We start from the raw sequence: 9,588 nt of genomic DNA on the forward strand, positions 1-9,588 counted from the left end.
AGCTAAACTCCCATATAAACACCTGTGGAAAACAAACTACACTGTTTGAGGATTAGAACTTTATTTCCTCCATATATAAGTAACTTCTCAAAGCGATAAAGAGCAAAGAAAATACAATTTATAGTAAAGTAAAAAAAAAAAATCACCCTCACTAAAAAAGAATTAAAGCAATAACTGAAATGCCCCTTTCTAGATGTGAAGTTCAGAAAGACTAGAGGAACACACGATCATACTGGCTGCTGTGTCTGCGTAGATCTTAGCCAAGAGTTGCGAGCAACTTGGTCCCCGAAGGAGCCAGAAGGCAGAAGTAGCCGTGTTCGCCTGTGTGCTGTGTCGGGGTAAAGCTACAAAATCTTCTGTTCAATTAAGCTTCCTGCCCGACATGGAGAAAAGTTCAGCAAAAACACCCAACACCATGTTTACGTAGAGATTATAATGTAAAAGGAAACGTAGCTATCTAGGGGAAATGGTAAAATGGGGAGAAATTAATCAAAATGTTACCATTGTGTGCTGGGATTATTTGTTATTTTTACATCTTTCCTTATATTTCTGAGCTTCTTTTTATTGGGCAGCCATCTTATATTTTAAGAGTTGGAGGCAATATAAAAATGTAAGTGTTATTACTCATGTTTGACCGACTCTGGCCAGTTCAGTGGAAGGTGTTTTTGTTTTTGGAGGGTGTTTTGGGGAGACGCTTATCGTGATGGTCTAAACACCTGCCCTCTGCATGTCACCAGGGAAAGCAGAGAAGGCAGCTGAGCAGGGTAATTACAGGGTCCAGATGCCGTGGGGAAGTGGCCGATGAGCACCTGGGGAGCACACCCCAGGGAGGGGAGTGGGCACGTGCCCAGAGACACCTGGCAGGTGTGTGAAGTCCCTGGCCCAGGAGGGTCCCCATCTCTGCACCTGCTCCTCTGACCGACTCCACCCAGAACCCACCAGAACCACGGGCTGCCGAGGTTGCTCCGGAGGCTGCGGCTCCAGCTGCTGTGTCCCCGCCCGCTGCCAGTGCAAGCTCTGAGGCTCCTGCCAGCAAGCGCGGGGGCCTGTTGGATGCAGGGGCCTCGGCTGCCCAGCCCACCGCTCCGGGGCTCCATGACCTCGCTGTCCACCCCACCCGCACACCCAGCTTGTGCAGCGTGTTATTAGGGTGGACAGAACCCTGGGGCCATCTTGTCACCAAGTGCACCCTCCTCCTGGCTCTTCACCCACCCCCTCTGCTGCTTCTTGCCTCTCTGCCCCTCACCTAACCAGAGACCCCAACTGGCCCACAGAGGCCCGTGAGGCAGCCCTGTGAGGATGGAGGCAGAGGTGCGGCGAGGCTCGTGCCAGCCGGGGCCATCAGTGGTCACCTTCCAGAGACGTCGCCACGCGGCTGGATGAGAGTCCTGGCAAACTGAATCCCACAGTGTGTTTGCCCAATGACATATCACGACAAGCAGGGACCCCAGGTGTAGTGTGCCGAGTAATGACAAACCTGTTAAAACACTTCACCACGTCGTTAGCAGGGAGAAAGCGAGTCTTTCCAATCCCTGAAAAGGTAGGGATCAGGGTCACCAGTACCTGATGAGTAACAACACAACAGCAATCGATGGAAACTTCCTCAGGACGACGGAAACATACATACCCACGCGCGCGTATTCACGTCCCCTGTGGAAGTGCTCGCCTGCGTCTGTCACACTCGCCTCTTCCCGCCTGGTGCCTCGGGGGGAGAGAGGTCTGTCCCCCAAGAGTGTGGCTTGTGACGTGGATGTCAGGGCTCTGCAACCAGCGCTCACAGGCTTCTCTCCCTGCCCAGGGAGCCTGGCCTCTCGCTGAGCCTCACTCCGCCGGGGCCCAGGGACTCTGCTTGGGACAAACTTACCCACTCTGCCCCTTCTGGCACTGAGAAGAGAGACAGACGTCCGTAAATTCTGGGCAGGAAACACCAATGCCAACAGGTGCCTTGTCCGTCCAGCGTGTGGCTCCCTTAGCTCACGGAGGCACGACTTTCTGGTCCCTTTGTTTGAAAGGTGCCCGATACAGATTCTCTGGGTGGCGACATTTTCTTACAGACCTAAGGAATGTTTGCAATATAAAGAAGAGCTTTCAACTAAACGCACCTTTGCTTCCTCTTTTCTGCAAAGTTGTAATCAGAGCGTGTGTGCCATGGAACCCAGTCCATTCAGTAGGCAAGGGAAGGAAATCCCGCTATAAAAACTGGAAAAGGGCAAGGAAAATTGCTGTAATTCATAAATGACATAATTTTTAACGTATAAAGCTCAAATAAATCTGTTACAACTAAAAAGTTAGTATAGCAAGGTAGGTGGATACAAGATCCACATGAAAATCGTGTTTTGAGGACAAGCAATAATCTCTTAAAATTGAAATGTAAAATAGATCAAATAAAATTTTAAAGTTTAAAATATAAAAAAAACCCCAATTACATAGGTATAAAGTCCAAGTAAGAACTAATGAAAGTTGCAACATATTTTTCAAGGAAATTAAAGATCTAAGCAAATAAAGCCAAATACTGTATTTATGGATTCAAAAAGTCGCATTTAGAAAGATGTCAGTTCTTCCAAGACTTATATGTGGAATTCATGTCATTTGTATCAAAATCCCGGAAAGTTAACTTTGCTTGTGTTGATAAACTGACTCCAAAATGTATATGGAGGTGTTGGAGGTTGAAAAAAAAATTTTTTTACGGAGGCTCAAAAGACAGAGAAGAGCCATGGCAATTCCACAGACCTAATCGTCGAGCCAGTCGGCTGACCACAAAGGAGCGCGTCCTGGATGGCGCCACCCTTATGATTTCCAGAAAAGGACAACTTTAATCTGTGGTGATGCAGGCAAGACGGCGCTTGGGTCTGAGGGGCTCCCGTGGGAGGAGATGGCGGGGGGGCCTTTGACACACGTAGGTACTTTCAGCAGAGGTGCACAAACTAACCGAAAGAATAAAATCAAAAGGCTAGAAATTGAAAACACAGAAACAGAAATAAAAATGGCTCCAAAGGGCTCAAACTGAAATACAGAGAGGAAAAAAAAAAGAGTAAGAAAGAGAACCAGCACATCTAGGAGCCGTGTGGCAATACCAAATAGCGTAACGTGCATGGAATGAGAATCCTGGATGTGGGGAAGGAAGGGGAAAAGAGAAGGCAGAAGAAGTAGTTGGAGAAATAATGGCTGAGAATTTTCCAAAATGAGCGATAAACATTCAACCACTGATCTAAGAAATTCAGAGATTACTGATCAAGGTCAATACCCAAATACACAACCATCCAGACACAAACACACACTAGGGCAAATCGTAATTAAATGGCTGAAAGTCAGAGACAATGGGGAAATTGTCCTGATGGCTGTCACAGTAAAAGAACCACGTCACCCGCAAGATCACAAGGATGAGAATGACAGCAGGCTTCTCATCAGAAACCACACAAGTGAGATAATGGGGCGATATCTTTAAAGTGTTAACGGAAAATAACAGTCAACCCAGAATCTATATCCGATAAATAAATCCTTCAAAGGTAAAGGAGAAATAAAGACTTTCCCGAGCAGATAGAAACAGAGGGACTTTATTTCCGGCAGGCCTGCTCTGTAAGAAATGTTTAAGGGATTTCTTCAGACGGAGGAAATGTGGTATAGGTCAGAGACTTGGATCTAAAAAGAAAAAATCTTGGAAATAGACAAAATGAAGGTAAAATATATTGTCTGTATTTTTAATTGCTCTACAAGATAACTGCTTAAAACAAGAACAGTAAGAATGCACTGGATGGTTACGACTTATGCAAAACTGGGGTGTATGCTAACCACCGCGGCAGGTATAGGAGGGAGGGTTTGGGAACATAAGTCCCTACTGTATACACGAAGCAGTAGAATATTATTTTTTGGTGGGCTAAGATTATTTTAAAGTCTATAATGTAAATGCCACTAAACAGTGTTTTTAAAAAAAGAGATATGAATAAGTCAGTAGAGGAGATAAAATAGAATAATCAAAAGTTCTGAATTATACCCAAGAAGATAGAAGAAGCAGATAAAGAAAACAAAGAACAAACATGACAAGTATAAACCGGCTTCTAAGGTAACAGAGTTTGATCTGATCGTATCCATAATCACTGTAAACATGAATGTGGTAAACACGACAGTTAAAGACAGAGATCGTCAGATTAGATAAAGAAGAAATACCCAAGTGTATGCTCTCTGTAAGAATTCCACTTTAATATCAAAACTTAGCTAGGTCAATGGTAAAGGGATGGAGAAAGATATGCTGTAATAACGTGAAGAGGGACGTTACAATTCTTGATGTTTCAATTCATCAAGAAATTAAAATAATCATAAACATTAAGCACATAATAACAGAGCTCCCAAACACAAGCAGCAAAAGCTGATCAGAAAAACACATCCTCCAGTACGGCCAGAGTCTCCCATGCCCCTGCTGGCCCTCCGTGGAGCAAGCGGGCAGAGGGAGGAACGTGGAGGGTCTGACAGCGCCCTCAGGCAACCTGGCCTAGTGACAGTTCTGGAACGTTCCCCCCAACAATAGAGAAACCTTATTCTTCTTTAAATGGGTTTTTAAAAATTGAAGTATGGCTGACACACAGTGTTAGTACCGGCTTCAGGCGAACAACGTAGCGATTCCCCGGGTCCCCGTGCTGTGCTGCCCTGGCCACGCTGCGGCTGCGCCCGCCTGCACAGGCCGCCATTACAAAACCACAGCTGTGTTCCCCGTGCTCTACTGTCGTTCCCGTGACTCATTCATCTCATCCCTGGGAGCCTGTACCTCCTCCTCCCCTTCACCCATTTTCCCCCCGTCCCCCCCTTCCCCCTGACGCCCACCAGTTTGTTCTCTATTTATGGGTCAGTTTCAGCTTTGGTTTGTTTGTTGTGAAAACTCATGCTTTTCAAGCACACACAGACCATTTGCCAAGATAGATCATACCCTGGGCCCAAAACCAAACCTTAGCAAATTTAAAAGCCTAGAAGTCGTATGAAGTGTGTGTTGAGCAAGGGGCACCTGCTGCCTGGCCCCAGGAGTAGGCATCTGAGCACTTCTGTCCTCTCCCTCTCCATCCGGGAGGCGCCAGGAGACGCACAGGCAGTCGTGAGGGATAGGCAGTGCCCGAGTCACACGGAGAAGAGACCCCGAGGTCAGTTTCGGGGGTGAGTGCTGGTCCCCCATGGCAGCTGGTCCCTCCTGGCGGCTGACGCGGAGCCGTGGGCCTGCACGCACCCCTCTTGCACCACAGCAGGACCCCTTCCCCTCCCCTCAGGGGACAGATAAGAGCGGGGTTTGGCCCAGCACCATCTGACCCACATCCCGAAGCAGATCAAAGGCGCACGCAGTGAGTCTGGAGCAGGGAGAGATATTCCCACCCAAGATGACAAGGCCAGCGGCTCCTTATCTCCCAGCGAGAGTGCTCTGGGCCACCGCCCATCCTCGTGTGGCCAGGGTGGGGGAATCCGAAGAATGCCTCCGCCAAAAGTATGTTTGCAAACCGAAGCAGATTAACCTTAAAATCAGGAACATGAAGATCTCCCCAGCTATTTGGAAATCAAACCACCCATCTCTAAATGGCCCAAGTGTCAGACAGTCTCGGTGGAAACTTAAAAATATTTTGAACTAAGTGAAAAGAATATGCAACATTGCAAAATCTGTGGAATGCAGCGAGAGCGGTGCTTCGTGGGGGAATTTACAGCCCTGGGAACACAGATCAGGAAAGAAAGGCCCCTAATGAACAGGTAAATGGATACCCCAGGCAAGCAGAGAACCAGACTGCGCCCGCTTGATGAAAGCAAACACAAGCAGAAGGAAGGAAATCATGAAGATTAGAAGCCAATAAAATCGAAAGGAGAAAAATAGAGAATGTCAGTGAAACCAGAAGCTAGTTCTGTGGGAAACATCTAGCCAGGCCGACCGAGGGGAAACCAGAGACTCAAATCCCCGGTGTCAGAATGAAATGGGGGACATCGATGCTGATCCCACAGACCTTGCAAGGGTAGTGGGGAGGACCCCGGGACCAACCGTGTGCCCACTGAAACCAGGCAGCATGGCTCAGGGCCGGCCCGGGGGCTCCCAGGGTGCCCCGGACGGCCTGGGGCTCTTGCTGGCGCTTGCCGGGCACCCCTGGGCTTCTGCTTAGGGCCCTGTGTGCTGCCCAGGGCTGCCCGTCCGTCCGTCGGGTGTGGTCTACCACGCGCGGGAGGCTCTGCGGCCCACTCTGCAGGTTTCTGCAGCTCTCTTCCTGTTGGGGGCTCCCCTCGGGGTGGGGGGGGGCTCTGCCTCACCGCTGCCAGCTGCCTGTGTGCCCGTGGGTAGTGATGCTCTCAGCCGGGGGTGCCCAGGGCCCTCACCTGCCCCCACAGACCTTTCCCACCGGGCCCAGGGATGGGGCTGCACCGGCCCTGCCNTCCCCGGGCCCCTCCCCTCCCCCCACAGCCCTTCCCCCCCGGGCCCAGGGCTGTGGCTGCCCCGCCCCTGCCGGTCCCTACGGTGACCTTGGGACACACCTCGGCACCGGCTGAGGAACTTGCTCCTCACAGGTCCTGGGGGGCCGTGAACACCTGGGGCCACACAGCAAGGTCATGGGGAGAGAGGGGGCACAGTTTCTAACTTTTTGGGGGAGTGTGGGGGGTGGGCGCTGGGGCTTCACGGATCCATTCTTTGTTGATGAACTTAGGATCAGAGCAGGACTGGGCAGAGGAAGGGAATGCGAGGTCAGCGAGGTCAGGCAGCGCCCGCGGTCTCATCCCCGGGCTGAGCAGAGCTTCATGGGTGGGGCGGCCGGCTCCTTATCTGGCCATGCGGCCATGTGGCGATTACTGGGGATGGATGTCTTTGACGTGGGTGCCTCAGCTGGCAGAGCTGGGAGTCACGGAGGCCACGAGCCCCCATCTCTGAGCCCCTCCCTTGAGGAGGCCGCTGGGAGCGGTGCGGGGGGGCTCTCCGGGGACCCCTCCTGCCCCACGGTTCTGGCTCCAGGAGGGAGCCGGGACAGCCCAGGGCTGCTGCACTCACTGCCCGCTGGCCCCGTGCAGGCTGTCTCCGGGGACGCGGCCCCTCACGGCCACCGCGGCGTGGCCGGAAGCGGGGTCTGGGGGTGTCTATGGAGTCCTCACTCTCACTAGCGGCTGCTTCCCAGGCTCTTTCCACTTAGAACCTTGCATTTCAGACATTCCGCAGGGAGGCTCAGACACTGCAGACCCACTTAGTCTTGTTAACCCTTAGCGATTAAGGCCGGTTTGATGTTAAGGAAAGTGGAGAATTAGTCAAGCCACAGTGTCAGACGGTGGGTGTTTGTCCTTAGTCGCGGTTGGTTGCCTGGTCATTGATTTTGAGGCAATCTTCCAGCATCAGCTAGTGACAGCCCGAAAGCGGAGGTGCCGTGTCTGTGCGGAGAGCAGTTCGACGCCCACGTCTCCCTCGTGCTTTCTCCACGCAGGTCACCATACGCTGCCTTATTGCGTTCCTCTCACCCGTGGCCTGCGGTGGGTCCTTCTTCAAGACCCCGCAGTGGCCCCCAGGCCCGGGATCGGACAGAGGCTTCTGGAAGCTCGGGGGAATGTTGGCCTAACTTTTCACCTGCCTCCTACCCCGGGGCACAAAGGCCGCAAACCCTCTGGCCAAAGTGGCCTCGAGAAGTTGACTCGACACTGTCTTCGGAACTCTGTGTCTTCAACCATGTGTGTCCTGCCTGGAAAGATGTCCAGCTGAGCTTGTGCCCTGAACCAGCCACAGCCCCGCTGCCTGCCTGCCGCACGCGGACAGGCTGCCCGGGCGCACAGGGCACAGCCACGGCAGCGGGAGGACGTGTCCTTTCTTGTGAGGACTGGGGACTCTTCAGACTCCTGATTTTTGTTTTTTTGTTTTTTAATTTTTTTAATATTTTACTTTTGAGAGACAGAGAGACAGTGTGAGCAAGGGAGGGTCAGAGAGAGAGGGAGACACAGAATCCAAAGCAGCTCCAGGCTGTGAGCTGTCAGCACAGAGCCCGACGCGGGGCTCGAACCCACGAACCGTGAGATCATGACCTGAGCCGAAGTCGGACGCTCAACCGACTGAGCCCCCAGACGCCCCAGACTCCTGATTTGTGAACACAAAAGCACCATAAATGATCAAGCTTGAGGTTTTCCTGGTTTTTAAAGTGATAGAAACAACCATTTGAATTTTCCAGTCCTGATTAAAGCAGCCGCACGGGCGATGAGGGCAGACGCAGGGAGATGGGGTGAAGCCCACCCTGGGCCAACAGCTCAGGCCGGTGGCAGACGCCCGTGCTGTCTGGGTGCCCGCCTGCCCCGGGACCCTCGGAGCCCCCCTTGCGGGCTGGGGCTGCGGCGCTGCGCCCTCTGGTGGACGAGAAGCCCAGTGTGGCCGCCCAGCCTCGGAATCTCCCCGAACACCAAGGCCTGGCTTGGAGAAAGTTCCTTCTGCTGCTGTAACTGCCTCGCTTTACAGCTGCAGCCAGAGGCCCTGGACAGGGTGGATGGGGAGGAAGGGGTGCACTTTCCTGCCCACCAGCCTCTGCCTGAGATTTCCTGTTGTGGCCAACGCCATTTGTGCTGTTCCGTGTCCCTGGGGGTGGTGTGGCCGGCTGTGGGGCCTCCCTGGCTGCTCCCCTCACTCTAGGGAGGGACCCGCATCCTGAGCTCTGTCCTCTCTGGGTCGGTGCCCCTGGCCAACCCGCCAGCACCCGCAGACCCAGGAGGGACTGACGCTGCCCGCTGGGCAGGGCGTGTGCCCCACACCGCTCGCAATCCTGCCTTCAGGATTATCGAGTCAGGGAGCCAGGAGACCGCGCGCACGGGGTGTATGTTGTTAGTAATAAGCCCAAGACCTCAAGCCGGTTCTAACATGTAAATAATCAGCGGGACTCCGAGAGGCGACAGGAAACAGGGGTGTGTACGGCCCCCGTAGTCAAACGTGCGGGTGCAGAGCTGGGTGTGTGCCCTGCGCCCGTGGGGTTGTCTGCTGTGGGGCTGGGGGGGCATTCAGTGGCACTCCATCAACGTGTGAGGCCAGGCCCCCTGACAGGTAACCCACCGAGGAGTCTGCGCCTCCGGGTCCCAGGCTCCCGCGACACCTCACGCTCTTGCCCACCCAGCTCGTCCCGCCTCCTCTCCCGCGGAGCTCGCCCCTGCTCTCCTCCGGAGTGGACTTCTTATTGCTGTTTCTGAGTGTGCGTTTCTGAGTGTGCGTTTGAGTGTTGACCCCGGCTCTGCTGAGGCACAGACCGACGGGGGGGGGTGTCCCTGGCGGTGCACTCTCCCTCCCCCTGCCTGGGACGCGGTGCCCTTGGCCTGGGGAGTGGGGCTCCACTGTGAGTCAGCAGTGTCGTCAGGACTGGCCTTTAGCAGAGGCTTGGAGGGTGGGCGCCTGAAGGACAGGCTGTTGGCTGTGGAGACAGCTGTGCGCACGGAAGAACCTTCATAGGANCCTCCTATGTTGGACTCGACGTGGGCACCTGAATTTGGCTCAGTGATTTAAAAAAACAAAACCGCTTTGTGCAGGGCTAGAGTTCTGAAATACTCCTTTGAGGTGGGAGAGGCGTGGCGGCGGCGCAGAGCCGGCCACCAGATGGCAGTGTTGCCCAGCAAAAGAAACGGGCGCCGGCC

At 53.3% G+C, this 9,588-nt stretch overlaps 1 long non-coding RNA gene across 2 annotated transcripts in view; it reads right to left on the bottom strand.

Moving 5' to 3' along the window:
* The window catches only part of LOC144222364 (uncharacterized), an 8,674-nt gene extending 3,362 nt beyond the window's left edge, over positions 1-5,312 (bottom strand). Inside the window, exons 1-2 of one of the 2 annotated variants that reach the window (XR_013332396.1) lie at positions 4,938-5,312; positions 1,478-2,199 (exon numbers count right to left, since the gene is read on the bottom strand). This is a non-coding gene — a long non-coding RNA (uncharacterized LOC144222364). Of the gene's footprint in view, positions 1-1,477; positions 2,200-2,730; positions 4,721-4,937 lie in introns of those variants that run through there. The other variant, XR_013332402.1, reaches the window with a different exon arrangement.
* Positions 5,313-9,588: the final 4,276 nt, after the last annotated feature.

This window comes from Crocuta crocuta, unplaced genomic scaffold (assembly GCF_008692635.1).
Source record: "Crocuta crocuta isolate KB4526 unplaced genomic scaffold, BGI_CrCroc_1.0 scaffold653, whole genome shotgun sequence".
NCBI classification, from domain to species: domain Eukaryota; kingdom Metazoa; phylum Chordata; class Mammalia; order Carnivora; family Hyaenidae; genus Crocuta; species Crocuta crocuta.